Source organism: Lathyrus oleraceus, chromosome 4 (genome assembly GCF_024323335.1).
Source record: "Lathyrus oleraceus cultivar Zhongwan6 chromosome 4, CAAS_Psat_ZW6_1.0, whole genome shotgun sequence".
NCBI classification, from domain to species: Eukaryota; Viridiplantae; Streptophyta; class Magnoliopsida; order Fabales; family Fabaceae; genus Lathyrus; species Lathyrus oleraceus.
In genome coordinates this window covers 448,778,719-448,792,259 of record NC_066582.1, presented here as the reverse complement: position 1 = coordinate 448,792,259, position 13,541 = coordinate 448,778,719, and positions in this window count along the sequence as shown.

Below are 13,541 nucleotides of genomic sequence, written 5' to 3'. Positions count from 1 at the left end.
TTCTCTATGTGTGTTTCTCTGCGCGTCTATTGCATCTATTGCAACCGCCGCGTAACTATCATTGACGAGATCAAGAACATCTTGAGCGACAAATAACACACACATATGATCATCTACCAATTCCAATCATTTCAATCAAATACTGGAAGCTTTATGTTCAAGCTACCGTTTACGCCATTCATCTTTGTTCTTGTGCAAATTCACTAAGATCTCACTAACACTCGTGTTTCTCAAACCCTTAGAATCAAGAAATGTGGTTTTATTTCGATTCAAATCTTCAATTCACTGTGAATTGAATGAACATAATCAATCACACACGCCTCACATACACTCGTATTTCCCATTCCTGAATCTGAACTAGAGCTCAAGATACCAATTATAGGTGCACAAGAATGAATAAGAAGACGATGGAAGAGAGAGAATTCTAATTAACTTTTACTCTCAACTGAAAATTGTTAAAAATGAATTTTGTTACAAACTAAAACTTGAGTTCAATATTTATACCACCAGAACCACTAAATGAAACTCAAATAAAATGTTAGCTTAAATGTTGAATTTGGATTATACTTCAACACATGGATCGTTATCATATTTTCTAGTTTTTTCTATTGGGATTACTATTTTTAAGATCTTTAAGATTTTTTTGTTTGTTTTGAAACTTTGAATTTATATTGAAGGATTCATGTTAATAAGAACATGTTGTATTTTTAAATATTTATGCACACGAGATTAAAATTTTAAAAACAATGTAATATGCAAGATCCTAATTCAACCGTGTTACTTAGGATGTTCGCAATGTTGCTTGGATAAGCTTCGAGGTAAAAACTCACCCGACCCAAACATAAGTTTACTCGCGGTTCGGTTCAGTTTTGGATGATTAGTTAAAAATATCTGATCCAATTTCATGTGATTTAACTTGGACCGATTTTTGGATATCCAAATTACAAATTATATATTTTATTAAGGTTATAAAAATGATAATAAATAATATATTTGATCTAATATATAATTATAATATACTATAAAATGAGAATGATTGATTATAGTTAAAATAAATGAAATAATGGAGAACTTTGGGAGATGTATGGCTGGAGCACTAATCGGTCACCATTTTACTTGATTTTCATCATGTGTTCGGTCCAAATTCATCAATGTGGTAACACTTTATTTTGAGTTTTAGTGTATGAGTTTTAAGTATTTAATATTTGAGTATTTTTATGCTTATTTTGCTTTTGGTGTTAATTTAAGTTTTTAGATGCGTTTGATGTCGTTTCCGTGGTATTGTGCATGTTTCAGAAGTAGTTGAAGAGTCGGAAGTGCCAAGGCAACAATGGACGAGTTAAAGAAAAAAATAAAATTCTGGAGCCAAACACGGCCCGTGTCTCCTGACACGGCCCGTGCTGCAAGTTCAACTTCATCCCATACAAAAACCAGAGAGCCAACACGGCTGGCCGTGTTGCTTGGCACGACCCGTGTTGGCAGGTGCGCTGAATTTTCTGTTTTCTTGTTTTTACTCATGTAAGTGATCCCGGATGGCATTTTTGACTTTTTGGCTTGACTGTAATGTGTATTGCACTATTTAGACCTAAGGAAAAGAAGAAAAGAAGGAGGCTACGAAGGGAAGAAGAGAATCAAGACTTTTGGAGAACGGAGATCATTAAGCGCGGAAGCAATTGAAGATCGAAGCTATCCAATCTCTTGTAATGTTAAATCTTAAATTTGTACCTTCTTTGAATAGTATGACGAGCTAAACCCCCCAATGCTAGGGGGGTGTCCCTGAATTGCATTTGTAATGAACCTTCTTTCTACAATTTTATGAAAATTTATGTTTTTATGAATTCAATTTGTTATACACGAGTGTAATGCTTGTCGTATTGGAAAATTAGGTATTGATATGGAGGTAAAGGAGGTCGGACAAATCCCTTTATCACTATGTGTATAATAACATCGCTAATTTCTTTTAGGAATGAGGATCTAATAGTGATGATGTGAAATTCTTGATATTCATACTGTCGCATCCGCGAAAAACAACCGGCGGGCTAAAACAAAAACACAACACAGAGCCGCCACTGCGCGTTATTTATCCCAAGATAGGGAAAGGAAACGCTCAGAGAAACCTGGAAAGGAAATGGTCTCGCGACCAAAGAGAAAGGGTAAGGGAGTCGGTTACGCAAGGGGAAGGTATTAGCACCCCTCACGTCCGTCGTACTCGACGGGATCCACGCTCTAAGAAAAGAAAAGGTTGCTAAAACATCACACACACACACCGAAGACAACACAGGTGGGGTTAAGAGGAAGGGAGCTCGATAGGACGTCGCATCCTATGCCTACGTATCTCGTCTGGAACGAGAATCAGAGCTGCCGTAGTTCGGCTCACGCACGCCAAACAAACAAACATAAACACAGGCAAACATGGAGCCTGAATGCCAATCACTGGACTTACATCAGCATCCGGACCAAAACACACACCAGAAGGCAAATGGGGAGCCCGACCGCCAATCACTGGACTTACGTCGGCATCCGAACCAAAACACACGCAAGAAGATAACAAGCAAACACACGCAAAAAAGAAAAAAAGGTGCCCGGAGAGACCTCGCACGGTCTCCTGCCTACATACCTCGTCTGGAACGAGGATCAGGGCGATGTAGTTCCCCTGAAAGGGAAAGGAAGAACATGCAAACTAGTAGGGAGTCGGGAACTCGAGCCTACAAGTCATCAAGCAAGCCAGAAGAGACGCTGAGACGTCAGAAGAAACGGCACACACAGACTAACAGGGAGTCGGGAACTCGAGCCTGATAGCTGCCAAACAAAACACACGCAAAAAAGAAAAGGGTGCCCGGAGAGACCTCGCGCGGTCTCCTGCCTACATACCTCGTCTGGAACGAGGATCAGGGCGATGTAGTTCCCCTGAAAGGGAAAGAAATTTTAGCCAGAAACCAAGGGAAGACACACTACCAGGGAGCTGTACTCGAGCCTAGTGTTGTCATGCATCATTGCCCTACGTTGAGGTTTCTACCTACTTGCACAACTGCAAGCTAATCCTATCCAGGAAGAAAGCAAGCATACAAGCATACAAGCAAACAGAGCAAACAAATATTCACAAAGCACACACTATATTCAGTCAAGTGGGCTCAAACAATGGGTTTGACTGCCGAAGCAAGTCATCTGTACATGGGTAGTATTCGCTCTTAACCTTGCCATTGCGAGGCTAAGGTGAAGCAGATGAAAGGTAAGTGAAGATTAGACTTCACAGCTCTTATCCCTGACCAGGGAGAGCTTCAGACAAAGGAGCGTGGGTCCAGAATGGAGGGACCCTTCTACGCTCAAGGACTCTGACTCGATTGTGCAACAGCACAGGATCTTGGGTTTGTGTCCCAATGCATCAACACACAGCCGTGTGAGCAGAGGGACGACTCACAGAATAGTGGGGGATAGATTGCATATCCCTTTGATCCACCAATTGCCTCATAGAGGTCTTTACCTGCTTGGGCACAAATGTAAACAATCACAATCATCGCCTCCTAAGGAGGACTTCAGACAGTTGCCTGGCCAAGTAACAGGCCAGGTCTTCCAGACTACATGAAGAATAGAAGTCCTACCTCAAGTGGTTTAAAAACCAAGCAGCAGCAAGCAAGTTCTTAAAGAACTGTAAGCGACTAAATGTACCTGAAATCAATCAAGTATCATCAGTACTCAGACAAACAAACAGTAAACAACAAATGTTAATCAGTTAATCTGTACAAAGCAACACAAGTTAATGCACGTAAGTGCAAGCTATAAGCCCAAGCTCAAGCTTCACAACCTACAAAACAAAGTCAAATTAGTGGACAACATCAAACAAATTCAATTTTCACTTTTCAATTTCCTTCTTAAGCCTTTTGCACTTTTAACCTGAAAAGTCAAACCAAATGTGAGAAACTAGACCACTAGGCCAAGCCTAGGGTCCAAAAGGGAGAAAAAAATCTAAACAGCAAGCAAAACCAATCCAAAATCAAATTAAAACAATTCAAAAGTAAATGCAATTGGTCCCATGCTCATGTCCTTCACCATATTCATTTCATGCACAATTTAACATCAAACATGCAATTTGCAACATCAAAAGACCAAACAGAACTATTTCACTCAAAAGCATACCAAAACAATTCCAAAAATCCTCAAATAATTCACACCTAAACAGGACACAATCAACAAGTAGCATGTCAATTTTCAGCTCAATTGGACAAAAGAAAGTAGGTCAATGAAAATCAAGAAATCCAGACACAATTATTCAAGCCAATTCATAGCATCAACACAAGCATTCACTTCAAAAATTCATAAAACAGTGAAAACAATTAAGAAATGAATGGGACCAAAAGCATGATGTCCTACAATGTGTCTATAACCAGCATACCAAATTTCACATTCATCCAAAACCATATGAGAATTTCACAGAAGATATGCCAACATGTATCACACAATGTCACCAAATGAGCATACAGTGAAGAAAATTATCAATCAAATTGAAAACTCCATCAAAAATTCCAGCAAAAATCACACGTTATCTTGACACATCACTGATCATTCATGCAAAAAATTGGCTCAATCAAACAATCCTAGGTCATGCAAATAAAATCAGAAAGTTGACCTAGCTTGGTGTGACACAAATTGTCACACCTTACTTCAAAAAATTATATCTAATCAACCAAGTATCCAAAAATTGCAAACTCTACATGAAAATCACCATCAACATGTCCAGAATGAGCACAAAAAATTTCATCCATTTCTTTACAAGTATGAGCATTTCATGATAGATATGGCAAAACATACAAAATATGCACACAAGTCAAAGATCAATAGGCAAGGTCAAAATTTCTCCATGCACAACTTATGGTACCATGCCTATAAAATTCTAGACAAAATTTGGGATCTATCAAAAAAAGTCTCACTATTTTTGGATTAATAATGAATTTTTTATGATTTTTTAAGTTTGTTAAATATTATGGAATAATTATTTAAATGTATTATGAAATAAATAAGTCTCAATGGCATTCTCGTAATAATCCCAGGCCAGTCCAAACTCATTAATGCGGTGTCACGTCCTTATTGGCTGTGCTTGGAGGGAAACAAAAAATTCAAAACAGAAACGCATGGCACGGATCAAAACAACATATTTTCCAGAATTTTGAAGTTCTTCCTCGCTGTTCTTCGCGCCTCCACTGTTCCTCATGGTCATGAACTTTTCTTCACCAAATCAAGCAAATGATACACCGATCTCTCCGTCTCTCAATGTACATTCAAAATATGCTAATGATTTTGCCTAATTCCTACTGCATCTCACGGATCGAGTGAAAATAGAAATGACATCAAAACTTAAAATCTAAATATCTCACTCATCAGTCAACTAAATCGAAAACTAAAGGCATCACGTTGATCTACGTTGAACACACTTCCTAACGCATATAACAATTCAAGAAATCATGAGATTCGAATTTGCACCTTAAAGTGATGGCAGTGGTTGTTCTTGGAGTTCTTGCGCGCGATTACCAGAAACAGATGAAGATGAAGCTTTAGGAAGTTGATTGGAACTTGTATTTCAGCTCAAGCACGATCCAGATGTGAGAAATCTTCAAACTCCATTGTTGAGCATGGTGTGAACAGTTGCGAATCTTGATGGTTCTCGCTTCAATTCACCAAAACAGATGGAGATTATGATCTATGGAAGATGAAGCAACAAAAACCAAGCCAAATGATGAAGAATTCGTGGAGTTTTGATGAATTTGGTTGATGAAGGTTCTTGATGAATTTGGAGAAAAATGGAGGGAAAAGTGGTTACACCTTGAGAATTGTGATTGTGTGCAATTCAGTTACAATTAGGATTAAATACTTCAGCTTAATCACCTTCTAATCACCAATTAACCAAAAATGAAATAATTAGCATAATGTCATTTTTCAATGCAAGGGCAAAATTGGCATTTCACATAAGGGCTCATGACAGCTGTATGACAGCTCAGACATCTTCCAAATACCAGTTGTGATGTGTTGGCACTTGTCTCATGGCAATTGGCTTTGTAATTTTCATTTTCAACATGCTATGCCAAAATATGCAATTTCAAGTGCAATTCCAAAATGACTTAACCAAATATTGGACTTTGCAAGCTTATGACAGTTCAAACCATCTCTAATTGGCAAATGTGAGGTGTTGCAAAAACTCCCATGCCAAAATTCCAATTATTTCTCAACTTGGACCATTTTGCCCTTGACTTTTTAACTGTACACTTGAAAATTGACCTTTTGCATTGACCATTTTTGATGAATTCCAATTATGCACCATGAAAGTACATGTCAAATGGAGTTTGCACATAAAAAGACCACTCAATTTGGACACTCCATGTGGAAGTTATGCCACTTTGATTATGGGTCATTTTTGAAATTGAATGGACCATAACTTGCCAACCATACATGGGAATTTCAAGTTCTTGGACTTTTTGGAAAGGTGAGACCAAGGTCTACAACTTTCATGTTGAACAAATTTTCATTTTAAGCTTCCTTGGACATGTAATTTTGAGGTCAAAAACTTTCCATTTTTGGAAACTTCCATTACAAGTCACTTTCTATTTTTGGCAATTTTTGTTCTGACTTTATTTTCTCCATTCTTAAGCTTTGACATGTCAAATAACACTTGTTCCAACATGAATGAAGTGTATCCAACTCAATCCCACCTCCAAATCCATAAAATCAAGCACAGTTGACCACAGTCGACTTTTTCAACTGATAGATGAATTTGGCAATGCATTGATCAATCTGAGCCCCAATCTTCTGATGAAATGGCTCAATGATGAAACCCTAGCCTCCATAAGCTCCATATAACCATGAAATGATCCCTATCTCCATCATAGACCCCATCTCCTAGCCATGCCCTGATTGGCCCAATGCAATTGATTAGGGTTGACCAGTGGTCAAAACCCTAATCTCAAAGAATCTGATCAATCTTCTGAATCTCCTGGATGATATCAAGACCATGATGATGGTGATGTATCCTTTCAACCAAGATGAAGATCAATCCCTTTGAGAATCAAAAACCCTAATTTGAACCACCATCAGACAGTCAGTGATCCAGTCCAATGAAACCCTAGCTTACACATAACCTCTTCATCTTCTGATCAAGACTTGGGAGGATGACTTGCACAATGTAACCACATGATATGCAATATGCAATGCCTAAAGACCTACAAATGATATGCAATATGTTAAGCTAGTCCCAAGAGAGGAGGGCAAATTTTGAGGTGTTACACATACATGTGATTAATATTCTTTTGAATGGCTAAGGAATTAGGATTTAAAATTGAATGTTAATGGTTTCTGGCTAAGGAATTAGGGGAAACTACTCGTGAGAATTGTATTGAATCATTCTAACATAGATGTTATAAAATAAGGATTAAGTTTATTTCAAAGCAATTCATACACCCCGGACCTAGCATGCTTACCTGTACTGTGTTACAAATTCTCTACTTTTCCTTTATATTTTACAGAGCAATCTATTCTTAACTCAACCAACCAAAGGTTCTTTTGTTTAATTGAATTGTTATCAACACCGATAGTTCCTACGCAGTCCTCGAGATCGATACTCAGGATAATTCCGTTTCATTACTACATCGGTAAAAATAGTACACTTGCTATTTTCCCGATCAAGCACGTCGCAAGCCATGAGTTACCGTGTCACTCAAGTAATAGAGAATATGTTTAACTGCATCCCAGGGTGATTCAAGCGACATGGATATGAACTGACAGGCTTTGTTAACTGAGATGCTATGTCAGGTCGTGTGAGTGTCAAATATTGTAAGGCACCAACTGTAGAACGATACACAAGAGGATCTGGAATGACACCAGTGCCATGTTTACTCAATTCACATTGACTGAACATAAGAGTAGCCACGCCCTTTTTTCAGTCATATTTACCTTAGAGAGTAAGTATTTTATGTATTTGGTCAGTGTAAGAAGTAATGTACCATTGGCCTAATGATGAACTTCAATACCTAGAAAATGTTGAGGAACTCCTAGCTTTTTTAGGGCAAGCTTGGAGTGGAGTTTGTTAATGAGCTTATGAATTATTTTTGAGTATGATCCAATTATGAGAATGTCGTCCACATATACTAGTGACTATAAAGTAACATTATGATGATTATAGACAAAAGGAGGGTGATTTCACTTGCTAGACACAAATCCAAAGTGAATTAATGCCTTATGTAATTTTTCGTACAATGCACGTGGAGCTTGCTTGAGTCCATAAATTGCTTTCCTGAGCTTGCAAACTAGGTATGGATTTGATTCAACAAAACCAAAAGGTTGTTGCATGTATGCCTCCTTTTGCAAATCTGCATCGAGGAATGCATTATTAATGTCAACTCGTCGGGTTTCCCACTTGTGAGTAAAAGCTAAAGTTAAAATAACCTGAATTGTTGTGGACTTAACAACTGGTGAAAACGTCTCATGAAAGTCAAACCCATGATGTTGATGAAATCCTTTGGCAACCAATCCTACCTTATACTTATTTACACTACCATCGGGATTTTCTTTGACCATGAAAACCCATGTGCACCCAATTGTTTTTTGATGTGGAGGTAAATTGGTGAGCTCCCATGTGTCATTGTTCATAAGTGAATCATATTCAACCTTCGCGACCTCAAACTAATGAGATTAAGACAACATTTGCTTAATTATGCTTAGTTTAGTGTGAGCTAAGAAAATCTTAAGTTTAGATTTTCCTATTTTTGAATGAGTGAGCATTAGATGATCATTTCGCATAAGAGGTGCTTGGGTGGCTTGACTATGAAGGGGACACAAAGCTTGTTGAACCTGACATGATGAAAGAGGGTAAGTTTGGCTCAGTGGACTTAAGTGTTGGTAATTTGTTATCTAAGTCAATGGGAAATATGGCAGATGGTGAACTTCAACTTCATTTTCATGTGGTAAAGGGAAATTGAATGATGGTACGTCAGTTTCTGGTACATAGGAAGTGCCACTTGTTGAGTGAGGTGGTGATGTTAAAGTATTTGGTTCTATGCTAGGTGTATAAGTTATAGTGTTTAGTTATATGTCATATGTATATGATATAGGGATATTAAGAGAAGTATGTGCACTCGTGTTAAGTGCATATGTGGTTTGGAGAAGAATATTGGGAAATTGAGCTTGATGAACATTTGAGGTGGAACCCAAATGATCCCTAATTTGGAAGTCATTCTTGAATGGAAATTAATTTTCATCGAACACTACATGTTTAGAAATGAATATTATTCCCTCCATATTTATACATTTGTGGCCCTTGTATGTAGGAGAGGCTCCCAAATAAACACATGTAGTGCCAATGAATTATAGTTTATGTATGTTATAATGCCTCAAGTGCGGAAAACATTCACACTCAAAGATTCTTAGTGATTAATAGTCTGGTTGCTTGTGGTGGACTACTAAGAAGAGAGATACATAATCAGGGATGCCACTTGTAGGTAGCTTGTCGAGCAAGTAAATTGCAATGGTGAAACTATGATCCCAAAAGGTGAGAGGCAAGGAAGCATGATCATATAAATTGAGTATCATTTCAACTATATGTCTATGCTTCCTCTCAATTGGTCCATTTTGATGGATACCAGGTCATGCTAACCCGTGCGTGATGCCTTATTCCTAAAGTATTTTAGTGAATGATTTGAATTCACCTCCAAAATCAAACTGAATAGCCTTGATCTTGGCTTGAAATTATGTCTAAACATAACTTTGAAATAACTTGAAGGCGGTGATTGCATCACTTTTCTGCTTGAGCATGTATATCCAAGTGTAGCTGGAAAATGCATCCACAAATGCAATGTAGTATTTGTAACCACCACTTGAGGGTGATTGCAAGGATCCCCATAGATAAGTGTGTACAAGCATAAACAAATGTGTGTAATTGGTATTAAAAAGAAGATAAACTAACTTGTGAGATTTTCCAACACACGGGAATTGCAAAAATCAGTGACATTTTTATTCCTTATAGGGATATTACACAATTGAGAAATGCTCTTACAACTGTATTTACATATTGAATTTTATTATGAACATAAGAAGCTAAAGTATAATTAATAGTTGGGCATAGACTTTGTAACTTGTAACTCAAGTAATTACTTGAAGGTTTTAAAGCAAGGATGGTGAAGCAATATACACCACTTTCATCTATGAATCCTTCAAGTATCATCGCATTAGATGCTTGAGATTTAATGAAACACTTGTTAGAATGAAACTCAAAATACACATGGTTATCCCTAGAAATCTTAGAAACAAATATTAAATTTCTAGTGATGGATGACACATGTAGTATATTAGTTAAGTTCAACACATAATTTGACACAAGATTATAGGAAACATGAAAGGGACCAATTGTCTTGACCTCTAGACCATGTCCATTACCAATTACAACATTGTTAGGTCTTGCACAAGAATGTACATGTTATAAATTCTTAATTGTAGATCTAATATGATAAAAAGAATCTGAGTCTGCAAACCAGGCATGTGACTCTATATCCTGAGGAATTACCGTTGTGTTATGATGTGCTAAGTAATAATTGCTTGTGGAACAAAAGATTCTTGAGCCTTGGAGCTTTAAGCACCAGTTGAGTTATTGCCAGCAAATCCTTGGGACTAAGCCTTGTGATGAGCAGATTCAAAGTTCTCATCAAACATATGCCAAGAATCGAGTACATAATGGTCATACTTGTTGCACAACTGACATATGGGCTTATTCCTGTGGTATAAGTTTGCCTGCCCTGACCTCTGCCATGTGTGTTTCTTCCTCTTCCATGAAAATAATGATGACCATTAGCATTGGATGCAACATTTTTGGTAGCTTATGAGTTAAGTGGGCCTTGTTCTACTTTTGCAATGACATTATACTTATCCAACTGATCTTAGTGGACATATAAGAGTGCTTCCACATCATAGATATATGTTGGCTCCCCTTTTCTATAGATCATCATAATGAAGGGATTGTACTCCTATGGTAAACCTTGTGATATTGCATCAATTTGATCCCTTTCTAAGATTGGATCACCAATGGCAAAGAGAGAGTCTACAATAACACGAATACGCATAACATATTCAGAAATGGTCTTATTACCTTTCTTGCTAGTTTTCAGTTCTAAGTGAAGTTGATGAACTCGAGCTTTCATATGAGAATGTGTTTATGCACCTTATACCAGATCTTATATGCATGTTTACAAGATAAGAGACATAATAGAACAATTTCAGATATTATTGAGAGCAACCAGGTGAATAAGGCTTGATCTTGCACAATCCATACTTCATAGCTTTCAGAAATGATATTGGCATCTTGATCATGTTCAATTTTAAAAATAGGTGGAATTTATAAATTAAAAACCACTTTATGGAGCTTGTGTGAGAAAATTACTCCCTAAACTTTTTGATTCCAAAGCAATATATTGTTTTCTTGAAGCTTAATGGACAATTTTGGTGCAAAGATGTTCGTGGTACTTGAAAATGTGAGTTGTTTCATTGAAACTTGTGAATTTTGCATGGCCTATGGATATTAGTAGTCATAATTTTTATATACACCATGAACACTTAAAGTGGTTGTAAATAACTCAAAAGTTAGTTATTCATGTAACTAACTAGCCTAGCATGGTCATGCACATTACTTAACATACTCATGCATACTTAATCATCATACACACACATGCGCTCTTATGATAAGACATTTTAGCGCTCTTATGATAAGACATTTTAGAAGAAAAGAATAACTTTCAAAATGGTGAATAATGTGGAGGAAAAACATATACCATGAGAAGCAATAATGACTTGAATATCAACGTGAGTATAAAAGGCAAATGCAAAAAATGAAAAGAACGAAAATAACTATCATTTTGAAAGAAAAGAAAATGAAAGATCAATGGTTGATGACGTGTAGACTAACATTATTAAAATTCAACGATATAACATATAATAAGTTAATCAACGATCTTGGTGAAATTCAAAAATGGAGTTGCCAAATCATTACGTCATGAACATTAAGCGATAGAGGCACATATCATATCATGGATCACAACAATGATTAAGCAACTCACAAAAACTCATAGACTTTCAACTCATTCATGGCTACAAGTCTAGAGAAAAAGGTGTCATATTGGTACGCCATCTACAAACAAAAATTCATATAGATATTTTTCTTATAGATTTTAGGATTCTTAGACCCATTAACAAATAATATAGCTAAGAGTTTACGAGATTTGTGTAATGATATTGATCTAAGAGTCTCGATCCAAATATGATTTGGATCAAGCACGGAAGAAGTCCACGTTGAAAGGAACATACATATCTAATCATCAAGCTCAACAAGAAGACAATCTAATTTTCCACCTCAGCATAAGGGACGGGAATAACTCCGTCATCTCAGGATATAACCACATAAACAAATAAAGGTCATGGATGTGCTGATGTGTCTTTAGTAGAGACATTAATAAACCAATTCAAATTAGATATTCAAACACGAATTATCTCGTCATTAAATTACAATAATATATCACACTTATGTGTATATGATCTCAATGATCTATTCCATAAACATAAAAACAAAAGATTTAACATTAAACATAATAGGTGACAAAACTCTCCCTCAAAAGATTTAACACTCCTATATAAAAATTAAATTAAAAAAAAACATATTTGATCCCATATATAATAACAATTAATTAAAATTCAATTTCCCAATTCTCCTCGATAATTTTATATCTCCATAAAAGAAAAGTCTAACACCCTCTAAACACCACCAACTGTTATTTTATTAAATTTTAATTTTTGCATACGTGTCTCGTAATGTTAAAACCGATTGACATTTATGGAATTTAGGTAGAGTTAGGAAAGAAGAAAAGAAACAATCGACAAAGAGATACCAAAATTGAATTGAAAAGCGATTTTCCCAATCTCATTCTCTTCATCAAAATCAGAGTAATAATCGATTATGGACGAACATGGCGATTGCAATTTCAATTACTCATCATCAAACTGAGGATGTCACAAGCTGACGTTTCTTACTGGTAATTCTTTCTTCATCTTTCGGTGCGGTGGTTTCAGTGATTGTTAGGTTTTCTTTTATCGATTTTGTTGTTCCTTGCTGATTATTATGTATATTTTCTACTTGTTTCTTGTTTGATTATGTGATTTTGTATGCTTTTGCTGTTGTGACAATAGAGTTTAGAAATTTTCATGTGGATATCAGTTTAGTTCTAATGTTAGATTCTATTGACTTGTGGTTTCTATGGTTGGTTTTAGTGTATGTTTGGTTCTTCGGCCAAAAAAATTGATTTTGAGTGAAATCTACAAAATTGAGTTGAACAAAAATTAGTTTAAACTCAAAACTGCAAATTCTAGTTTCAAGTAGAATCAATTCTATTTTAGAAGAATCGAACACCTCAAAATCATTCCAAAATAAATTCTGCACCTCTAGAATTGCTTTTGGTTCTTGCAAAACTAAACCAAACATACACTTAATTGGTTGGTGCTTTGCTCATGTTAGAAGATTATTT